This window comes from Pristiophorus japonicus, chromosome 16, assembly GCF_044704955.1.
Source record: "Pristiophorus japonicus isolate sPriJap1 chromosome 16, sPriJap1.hap1, whole genome shotgun sequence".
In the NCBI taxonomy this organism is placed as follows: Eukaryota; Metazoa; Chordata; class Chondrichthyes; family Pristiophoridae; genus Pristiophorus; species Pristiophorus japonicus.
Window position 1 is genome coordinate 39,605,535 of NC_091992.1, and position 11,459 is coordinate 39,616,993.

At 46.4% G+C, this 11,459-nt stretch overlaps 1 protein-coding gene across 3 annotated transcripts in view; it reads right to left on the reverse strand.

The window, feature by feature from the left end:
• Positions 1-5,057, reverse strand: part of LOC139226456 (myeloperoxidase-like) — a 73,520-nt gene extending 68,463 nt beyond the window's left edge. For 2 of the 3 annotated variants that reach the window (XM_070857237.1, XM_070857236.1), the window contains exon 1: positions 4,959-5,057. The gene's annotated coding sequence lies outside the window, so the exon portion shown is untranslated. The remainder of the gene's footprint in view (positions 1-4,958) is intronic. The other variant, XM_070857238.1, reaches the window with a different exon arrangement.
• Between the last annotated feature and the right edge of the window lie 6,402 nt (positions 5,058-11,459).

The window sequence follows — 11,459 nt, forward strand, 5'->3', positions numbered from 1 at the left end:
TATAGACCGGTCAGCCTGACATCGGTAGTGGGTAAAATGATGGAATCAATTATTAAGGATGTCATAGCAGTGCATTTGGAAAGAGGTGATATGATAGGTCCAAGTCAGCATGGATTTGTGAAAGGGAAATCATGCTTGACAAATCTTCTGGAATTTTTTGAGGATGTTTCCAATCGAGTGGACAAGGGAGAACCAGTTGATGTGGTATATTTGGACTTTCAGAAGGCTTTCGACAAGGTCCCACACAAGAGATTAATGTGCAAAGTTAAAGCACATGGGATTGGGGGTAGTGTGCTGACATGGATTGAGAACTGGTTGTCAGACAGGAAGCAAAGAGTAGGAGTAAATGGGGACTTTTCAGAATGGCAGGCAGTGACTAGTGGGGTACCGCAAGGTTCTGTGCTGGGGCTCCAGCTGTTTACACTGTATATTAATGATTTAGACGAGGGGATTAAATGTAGTATCTCCAAATTTGCGGATGACACTAAGTTGGGTGACAGTGTGAGCTGCGAGGAGGATGCTATGAGGCTGCAGAGCGACTTGGATAGGTTAGGTGAGTGGGCAAATGCATGGCAGATGAAGTATAATGTGGATAAATGTGAGGTTATCCACTTTGGTGGTAAAAACAGAGTATTATCTGAATGGTGACAGATTAGGAAAAGGGGAGGTGCAACGAGACCTGGGTGTCATGGTACATCAGTCATTGAAGGTTGGCATGCAGGTACAGCAGACGGTTAAGAAAGCAAATGGCATGTTGGCCTTCATAGCGAGGGGATTTGAGTACAGGGGCAGGGAGGTGTTGCTACAGTTGTACAGGGCCTTGGTGAGGCCACACCTGGAGTATTGTGTACAGTTTTGGTCTCCTAACCTGAGGAAGGACATTCTTGCTATTGAGGGAGTGCAGCGAAGGTTCACCAGACTGATTCCCGGGATGGCGGGACTGACCTATCAAGAAAGACTGGATCAACTGGGCTTGTATTCACTGGAGTTCAGAAGAATGAGAGGGGACCTCATAGAAACGTTTAAAATTCTGACAGGGTTAGACAGGTTAGATGCAGGAAGAATGTTCCCAATGTTGGGGAAGTCCAGAACCAGGGGACACAGTCTAAGGATAAGGGGTAAGCCATTTAGGACCGAGATGAGGAGGAATTTCTTCACCCAGAGAGTGGTGAACCTGTGGAATTCTCTACCACAGAAAGTTGTTGAGGCCAGTTCACTAAATATATTCAAAAAGGAGTTAGATCGAGTCCTTACTACTAGGGGAATCAAGGGGTATGGTGAGAAAGCAGGAATTGGGTACTGAAGTTGCATGTTCAGCCATGAACTCATTGAATGGCGGTGCAGGCTAGAAGGGCCGAATGGCCTACTCCTGCACCTATTTTCTATGTTTCCATGTTTCTATGTTTTAGTCTCCGTAGTTAAGGAAGGATATACTTGCATTGGAAGCTGTTCAGAGAAGGTTCATTAGGTTGATTCTGGAGATGAGGCGGTTGACTTTTGAAGATAAGTTGGGCCTGTACTCATTGAAGTTTTGAAGAATGAGAGGTGATCTTATTGAAACATGTGAGATAATGAGAGGATTCGACAAGGTGGATGTAGAGAGGATATTTCCACTCATAGGGGAAACTAAAACTAGGGGACATAGTCTTAGAATAAGGGGCTGCCCATTTAAAACTGAGATGAGGAGAAATTTCTTCTCTCAGGGAGTTGTGAATCTATGGAATTCTCTGCCCCAGAGAGCTGTGGAGGCTGGGTCATTAAATATATTTAAGAACATAAGAACATAAGAATTAGGAACAGGAGTAGGCCATCTAGCCCCTCGAGCCTGTTCCGCCATTCAACAAGATCATGGCTGATCTGGCCGTGGACTCAGCTCCACTTACCCGCCCGCTCCCCGTAACCCTTAATTCCCTTATTGGTTAAAAATCTATCTGTCTGTGGTTTGAATACATTCAACGAGTTAGCCTCAACTGCTTCCTTGGGCAGAGAATTCTACAGATTCACAACCCTCTGGGAGAAGAAATTCCTTCTCAACTCGGTTTTAAATTGGCTCCCCCGTATTTTGAGGCTGTGTCCCCTAGTTCTAGTCTCCCCGACCAGTGGAAACAACCTCTCTGCCTCTATCTTGTCTATCCCTTTCATTATTTTAAATGTTTCTATAAGATCGTCCCTCATCCTTCTGAACTTCAATGAGTAAAGGCCCAGTCTACTCAATCTATCATCATAAGGTAACCCCCTCATCTCCAGAATCAGCCTAGTGAATCGTCTCTGTACCCCCTCCAAAGCTTGTATATCCTTACTAAAGAAAGGTGACCAAAACTGCACGCAGTACTCCAGGTGCGGCCTCATCAATACCCTGTACAGTTGCAGCAGAACCTCCCTGCTTTTGTACTCCATCCCTCTCGCAATGAAGGCCAACATTCCATTCGCCTTCTTGATTACCTGTTGCACCTGCAAACTAACTTTTTGGGATTCATGCACAAGGACCCCCAGGTCCCTCTGCACCGCAGCATGTTATAATTTCTCCCCATTCAAATAATATTCCCTTTTACTGATGTTTTTCCCAAGGTGGATGACCTCACATTTTCCAACATTGTATTCCATCTGCCAAACCTTAGCCCATTCGCTTAACCTATCTAAATCTCTTTGCAGCCTCTCTGTGTCCTCTGCACAACCCGCTTTCCCACTAATCTTTGTGTCATCTGCAAATTTTGTTACACTACACTCTGTCCCCTCTTCCAGGTCATCTATGTATATTGTGAACAGTTGTGGTCCCAGCACAGATCCCTGTGGCACACCACTAACCACCGATTTCCAACCCGAAAAGAACCCATTTATCTCAACTCTCTGCTTTCTGTTAGCTAGCTAATTCTCTATCCATGCTAATACATTTCCTCTGACTCCGCGTACCTTTATCTTCTGCAGTGACCTTATCGAATGCCTTTTGGAAATCTAAATACACCACATCCATCGGTACACCTCTATCCACCATGCTCGTTATATCCTCAAAGAATTCCAGTAAATTAGTTAAACATGATTTCCCCTTCATGAATCCATGTTGCATCTGCTTGATTGCACTATTCCTATCTAGATGTCCCGCTATTTCTTTCTTAATGATAGATTCAAGCATTTTCCCCACTACAGATGTTAAACTAACTGGCCTATAGTTACCTGCCTTTTGTCTGCCCCCTTTTTTAAACAGAGGCGTTACATTAGCTGCTTTCCAATCCGCTGGTACCTCCCCAGAGTCCAGAGAATTTTGGTAGATTATAACGAATGCATCTGCTATAACTTCTGCCATCTCTTTTAATACCCTAGGATGGAGATAGACAGATTTTTGAACGATAAGGGAGTAACGGGTTATGGGGAGCGGGCAGGGAAGTGGAGCTGAGTCCATGATCAGATCAGCCATGATTTATTGAATGGGAGAGCAGGCTTGAGGGGCCAAATGGCCTACTCCTGTTCCTATTTCTTATGATCTTATGAAATTACGGAATGAGACTGTTGTACTATGTGAAACTGACAAGAAAGCACTGAAATTCCACTAACCTCCAGCTGCAACTCATTGCTGATAATCCCTTTAAATAATGTCCTGAAGCTGGCTTCTCGCCAGCTCTCCCTGTTTCGTCCAGGTGCTAATTTAGGTAGCGACTATCAACTTAACAGTTCGGGTGGTCAGTCAGCGTTGTACACTCACTGACGTCCTGATCTACCTGATGTTGAGGCTCCCGGCGATAACCGTTAGCAGTGCCTCTGCGGGGATGGGACGGGGCGGGCGGGAATTTGCTTGCACCGTTTGTTTCGCCTCGCCTCAGCGATAATGCTCTTGCATCCTGTTAGCGGCATCTGCTGGTGCTATCGGGAGGCACTAAGGTACAGAACCCCCCCCCTCCGCCATTGTCTCAAGTCTCTCCTTATAACTACAGTTTCACAGCTCTGGTATTATCCTATTGTCCCTGTTGAGATTTGGTAACATATTTCAATGGAGCAAACTTGTGACCTGTGCTAACAGTAAGAGGAAGGTCTGTGACTGCTTTCTAATAGCTTTGTTCACTACTTTCTCGTGTTCAGTTTAATTTAGCCCAGCAAGGGACAACACGGGTTCAAACTAGAGAAGGATAACTTTAGGATACTTGGTACTTAAAGCATTAAATAGCACAGGATGTACATAGATTTCTGCACAGACACGTACTATACAGTCATAGTTGGGACGTTTAATCAGTCACTCTATTGGCCAGGACCCCAGTTAATCATAACAAAAGTAGCTCGATGCTTTCACTTTAATCTGTAGGACATTACTTCTTGGTGACTGAAAACACAAGGTGAGTCGAGTTAAATTTGCTGAGAGCATTGCCTATCTATTGACTAGTACCCCATGTTCTGACATATACCAAATAACGGCTTATAGATTACCATAGTGCGTAATCTGGGGTAAGGCAGTGGTAGCATCACCAAAGGCTAACTTGAAATGGTGACCAGGCTAAAATGAGCACAGCTGGGTACCACACAGGTGAAATATGAAACACATTCAGTGTGGCCCACAGTTGTAGTCCTGCCCTCAGTGGCACAGGGCTTCAGTCACTTCTATGTTTTTCATACACTAGATCCACCTGGCATGGATATTTCTCATTCTCCTGTTTGTCAAAGTTATTCCTCAGTTCAGTTCAGCTTACCTCGCACCAATAAAAAAATTGACAGTGAATGTTGCCCACCCCTCACCAGCAGAACAGTGTCTATTCTACTCTCAGCTGTGTTCTCACCTACCTATTGTTATGTACTGCTGGGAAGGGCTAATAATCTTTATAAACTGCAATTATTACAAAAAATACTGCTACAAACCCAACAGCAAAGAACTGAGTTCATCAGAGTATAGATTGGTGCTGTCATTAGACAGTTGGCACAACTCATTTTCCAATTGAACCCTTTTTAAAGTAACTAATTCAAACGCATTTACCTACCTTTACAGATCTGACATGAGCAAGTCTGTATCTGCAACCTTCCAGATCCAGGGGCTCAGACAATTGGTATTTCAGGTCTTAATTTAAATTGTGTTGAGTGATCATGTGAGAATGTTGACTTTTTGAACCAAGATTTTATTTCCAGTAAATAAGGAATTTTCCATGAAGGTGTTGTAAGATACTTAGATAAGGAAAGCATTTGTGTTGGTAGGGCAGCAAGCTACATTGTGTAATTCCAAAATGTTCTCAACCGAGGCGTACATGGAATCCAGCCATCATTTCTTCATATGTTGAGATGCAATGAATGCAATGACTGTGGAGGTGTAGCACACCGGCAACAAAGGTCTGGGGGGAGAAATTCGTCTGCTTTGTGCCTCCCATTAGCACCTGGGGGGGGTGTCAACATGCTGTTTGTAGCCACCAGATGGTGTCATTGTTGGAGGCCACTGAGCAGCATGCACAGGATGCTGCTCTGGTATAAAAGGCTAGCCATTTCCGAGTCAGGCATTTTTGGGCCTAAATAAAGCAGAGCCAAGGTTGTAGCTTGCTTAGTTAAACAGTACTCAGTTTGAACCTTTATTGCATACCTAACAGGCACGGGGAGCTAAGGGGATACCGACCGACACGGTGAATTCAGCGGCACCCACGAACTTCCCTGCCGGTTTTGCGCTGGCGCTACTGCCTCGCTCTCTCGCGCCCCTTAGATCGTGACATCATCAAGTGCGCAGCGCCCCGCTACCGCCCCAGATGTGAAATTGCCTCCTGCCTCCTGCTATATCACCGGGCATCAACTACGGTGGGAAGAGGAGACGTTGTCACCTTGGCTGGCCACTTGGGGAGCGATAATTATAGGCAGTAGTGTTCAGGTAGGCCAAACTTTATTCTTCGCACCAGTCTGGTGCCTGCTGAAAGTTTTTGATGCCTCACTGCTGCGCGATGTCCAAGCCCTCTATTCTCTGAGAGTGATTGGGACAGGTCGCCTCGCCACCTGGAACTAAGTAGAAGAATGTTGTAAACCATCATTGGCCCTTCCCTTTAAGCGAGGGAAGGAGCCTCTGATGCCGGCAGTGCTGCACTGCACAATCTTCAGCGCTCTGCCTCCACAGCCCCTCACGCACTTTAGCACCCTCAGAGAAGTGGTTAGCCCTTGATTTAGCGCTCCACTTCCCTCTTGGAGCACTAAAGCTGAATTTCCCAGGAGCAAAAAATGATTATCGCCTGCCGATATTTTTCAGAGATTTCAAAAGATATCAGCCCAAATGGGGTGCAACGGAATTTCTAGCCCATGGTTTTTAGTCGGAGAATTGCTGAAGCCCTTGCACGTGTCTTTATCGATTTTTCCAAATGCTCACCTCACCAGGACCTCCAACCCAACAAAATTCAGCTGAACTAGAAATGAGTTCTTTCCCACACAAAGTTCTGCACATTCATTGTCCATGTCCTTGCTGGGTTTCTTTGACTCCCTGTGTCCCAAGGAGTCCATTTCATAATTCTCCTGCTCACTTTAAAAAATCTTCTGCAAGCGCCATCCTACCAGATACATCTCTAGTCACACGTCCGTCCCATCCTGCCCCCTTGGCTGACTCTGGATTACTGTTTATCCCCTCCTGTCTCTACCCCTCTGACTCCCGATGACTACTTATTCTCTGCCATCTCTGCTCCACTACCAGCAGTTACTCTTTCAGCCACCCTGCCTGCTGGAATTCCCTTCGAAAATCATTTCATCCTTCCTTCAAAAAGCTCTTCTTAGGCTGTGCCACTTGTCTCCTTTATCTTATTCCCAAATTCCTTCACTTCCATCCTCTCCCTAGCCCAAGATGTTTGTTTATAGGAGGAGTAATTAAGTGTTGTGGGCTGTAGAAGTGTTCAATGGCTTTGTACATAGACACAGCAAATCACATTAGGGTAAAGGTGAGGAGCAGATATCTTTTCCAAAAGTTATGGACAGTGACACACTCAGTCTTGACATACAGTATCGTCACACGAAGAGACTTCACGATAGTACAAACTAAACCTCAGACTGCACAAATGGAGACTTTTGATGTATCCAGAGCCAAGCATTCTAGCTTAGGAACCAATAAAACATCAGCAAACCTAATGCAGGTAGCACAGCAAGCATCCAAGAATATTTTACAGGATGTTTTAAATATTCATGTAAAGAGCATTGCAACCAAAAGAAAAATGGTCAGCATGACTTGGAAGCCATAGACCATGTTTCATTAATGTTTCATCATTTTTTGAGAAGGTAATGATTTGGCTGATGAGGCATAACCAGTCTGTATAGCCAACTTGGATTTCCATATGGCATTTGGTGAAATTCCACTTGAGTCTTTATGAACAACAACAAAAACAACTTGTATTTATATAGCACCTTTAACGCAGTAAAACATCCCAAGGGGCTACATAGGAACACCAGAATTAGGAGAATTTCAATATGGCCCCTCGAGCCTGTTCTGCAATTCAGTAAGATCATGGCTGATCATTGTCCTCAACTCCACTTTCCTAACTGATTGCCATATCCCTTGATTCCCCTAGAGTCCAAAAATCTATCTATCTCCGCCTTGAATATAGTCAAAGACTCAGCATCCACGGCCCTCTGGGGCAGAGAATTCCAAAGATTCACAACCCTCTGAGTGAAGAAATTCCTCCTCATCTCAGTCTGAAATGACTTACCTCTTATCTTGAGACTGTGCCCCCTAGTTCTAGACATTCCATCCAGGGGAAACAACCTCTCAGCAACTACCCTGTTTACAGGAGCAAAATTTGACACCGAGCTAGCTGAGGAGATATTATGGCAGGTGACCAAAAGCTTACTCAAAGAGGTAAGTTTTAAGGAGCATCTTAAAGGAGGAGAGAGGCGGAGAGATTTAGGAAGGCCTTTCCAGAGCTTAGGGCCTTGGCAGCTAAAGGCACGGTGGAGTAATTAAAATCTGTTCTCAAGAGGCCAGAATTAGAGGAATGCAGATATCTCGGTGAGTCATTGAGCTGGAGGAGGTTACAGAGATAGGGAGGGGCGAGACCATGGAGGAATTTGAAAACAAGGATGGGAATTTTAAAATCGAGGCATTGCTTAACCGGGAGCCAATGTAGGTCTACAAGAACAGGGGTTATGGGTGAACGGGACTTGGTGTGAGTTAGGGTATGGGCAGCAGAGTTTTGGATGGCTTCAAGTTTATGAAGGGTAGAATGTGGACGGCTGGCCAGGAGTGCATTGTAATAGCCAAGTATAGTGATATGGATAAGGCCATCACATGTGGTATTCAAAGGTCACCTGGGCACAAAGTATAACTTCAAACAGAAACATGAAGGGTGTTTATTAGCAAAATGGGAAACAATTTGGGTGAATTTCTGACTCTTTGGCCCCGAACTTGACGGAAGCTAAGTTCCGCCCAAGTGCTGCCCAAAGGAACGCTGAGATCCTGATGGTACTTTGGGCGGAACTTTCATGAAAAAGTCCTAGAAAGACTGCCCGGCGGCAAAAAAAGGACTTGCACCATGAATCTGGGCGGCAGCGGACGGGAGCTCCCAATCTCGGTGGCAAATGTAATCCTTGGCAAAGTACCGCCGAGAATTGAGTCGGGCCCACGGAGGGCGGAACAGATAAAAATTAACATTTCCAAAAAATAAAAAAAAAATAGGGAAACTTTCAGGGGACACCATCCACCTGAATCGCTGGGAAAAAAAATAAAGAAAAGAAGTTTACTAACCTTTTCTGGCAGGTCTTCATACTTGCCTGCCTCCACGCAGCGGTCCTTCCCCCTGCTGCAGCAGACTCCCACCCGGATCAAACTGGCAGCTCGGCGGGCGGGAGGACACTTACGCGCGTTGTGCGCCAGCAGATGTCAGCGGGCAGCCCCCAGCGCTCTTCCCTCCCCGCCAGGGTGAGACCTCCACCAAACTCGCTCAGAGGGGAGACCGCCCAGAAAACTCGGTGACAGCGGGCGGTAAGTCTACCAAGTTTGGCCCCTTAGTGTTCAGTGTAATCAACAAGGCTGTTCTTGAGAGGCTTTCACTACAAACTGAAACATGATATTCTGACCTTAACTAGGAATAATACAGTTGAGGATTTGAAGTAACTGAGGGTGAAATGCCACCTCACATGTGGTGAATCAGAATTCTGGTGGAATTATGACATGTTGCAATTTGGAGCATAACCAGTGCAGCACACTGGCACTGTATCGGGGTACGGCACACTACAACTGTAACTGAAGTGGTGACAAATGGGACTGTAATGGGTCGGGCCGGGGGTTGGGGGGAGGGGGGGGCAGAGGTTGCAAATGTGACCAGGGGCAGCATGCTGCAACAAGCTGAGCGATCGCAGAAGGAACTTTCAAACCCAGGGCCCATCAATGCGACGAGGACATATTCAGGTACGAAAGGATTCATATTATGCATAGCTATCCACATATCTAACCATACCCTAAGCAAAAGCTATCATTTCTTAACAGGAAGAATTACTGGAAAGCAGCCACCGACTTGCTTTTTTTCATTTTGTGTTCAAAATCTGGCATTCTTATTTATTACTTTTCAGTGAGATTGCGAGTTGGCAGCCCATTACCCTCCAAGACCACCTTGTAAAGAAAGGCCTGCACACGGGGACTGCGACCAGGGCTGGCATGCTGGGACCTACAGTGCAGCATTCCACGCCCCAGAGAGTGCGCAGGGCGACCGGAGAAATGAGCAAGAAGTGGACAACCTTGCTTTACTGAACTCTGAATCCTGGTTGCAGAAACAGTTCAATCAGAGTGCTTTGCACACACAGGTACCAGGAAGCCCAACCCCTCAGTGTGAGTGAAGCAATCATCCCTGTTAAGTATGAAGAAAGAGTCTGACTGAATACTATGAGCTCAAAATAAAGTGTGACATTAGTCTTTTATTGCAGGTCTCCAGAGTGCCTCTCCAACCTGTGATGAGCCCTCTGGTGGCTGTACAGGGTATATACAAGTTTACATATATATAACAACCACCCCCCCCAAGTCAGTAGTGCAACTATTTACAAGGTGAGTCGATTGTCTCGGGACAAATGCTGGTGTTGGTGAATCGTCTGTTGGGCCCTTGCTGGGCTGCTGTGCAGCTGGCCTTGCTGGGCTGCCTGGTGTGGTGAGTCCTGCTGGGCTGCTGTGGATGATGGGTTCTGCTTCGTGGCAAACCGCGGTGTCGGTTGCCACTGGTGTGTATGTTGGGGGTTAAAAGAAGCTAGGGTCCAAAGTGGGTTGCTCAGGATAGTCCGTGAATCTGAGTTTGATTTGGTCCAAGTGTTTTCAGTGAATGAGTCCATTTGAAAGTTTGACCCAAAACACCCTGCTCCCCTCTTTGGCCACAACGGTGCCGGGAAGCCACTTGGGAACTTGTCCATAATTCAATACAAATACAGGATCATTGATTTCAATCTCGCGTGACACATTTGCGCTATCATGGTATGTACTTTGTTGAAGCCGCCTGCACTCTACCTGTTCATGTAGATCAGGGGGAACTAACGAGAGCCTTGTCTTAAGTGCTCTTTTCATGAGCAGTTCAGCAGGTGGGATCCCAGTGAGCGAGTGGGGTCTCGTACTGTAGCTAAGCAGGACTCGGGATAGGTGAGTCAGCAGTGAGCCTTCAGTTACCCTCTTCAAGCCTTGCTTGATGGTTTGCACTGCTCTCTCTGCCTGACCATGGGATGCTGGTTTAAATGGGGCAGATGTGACATGTTTGATCCCGTTGCGGGTCATAAATTCTTTGAACTCGGCACTGATAAAACATGGCCCGTTGTCGCTCACCAGGACACCGGGTAGCCCGTGCGAGGCAAACATAGCCCGCAGGCCTTCAGTGGTGGCAGTGGACGTGCTAGCCGACATTATCTCACATTCAATCCATTTGGAGTACGCATCTACAACCACAAGGAACATTTTACCCATAAACGGGCCTGCATAGTCGACATGGACCCTAGATCACAGTTTGGAGGGCCAAGATCATAAACTTAGTGGCGCCTCCCTGGGTGCATTACTTAACTGCGAGCACGTGTTACATCTGTGCACACAGGACTCTAAGTCCGCATCGATACCGGGCCACCACACGTGAGATCTGGCTATCGCTTTCATCATTACGATGCCTGAATGGGTGCTGTGGAGGTCACTGATGAAGGTGTCTCTGCCCTTCTTGGGAACCACTACCCGATTTCCCTACAGAAGGCAGTCTGCCTGTATAGACATTTCACCTTTGCGCCACTGGAACGGCTTTATCTCTTCCTGCATTTCCACTGGGACACTGGACCAGCTCCCGTGAAGCACACAGTTTTTAACTCGAGACAGTAAGGGGTCCTGGCTCATCCAGGTTCTAATCTGTCGGGCTGTGACGGGTGATTTCTCATTCACAAATGCTTCCATAACCATGACTAAATCTGCAGGCTGCGCCATTTCCACCCCCGTGGTGGGCAATGGCAGTCTGCTGAGAGCATCGGCAGATTTTTCTATGCCTGGCCTGTGGCGGATGACATAGTTGTATGCAGACAACGTGAGCACC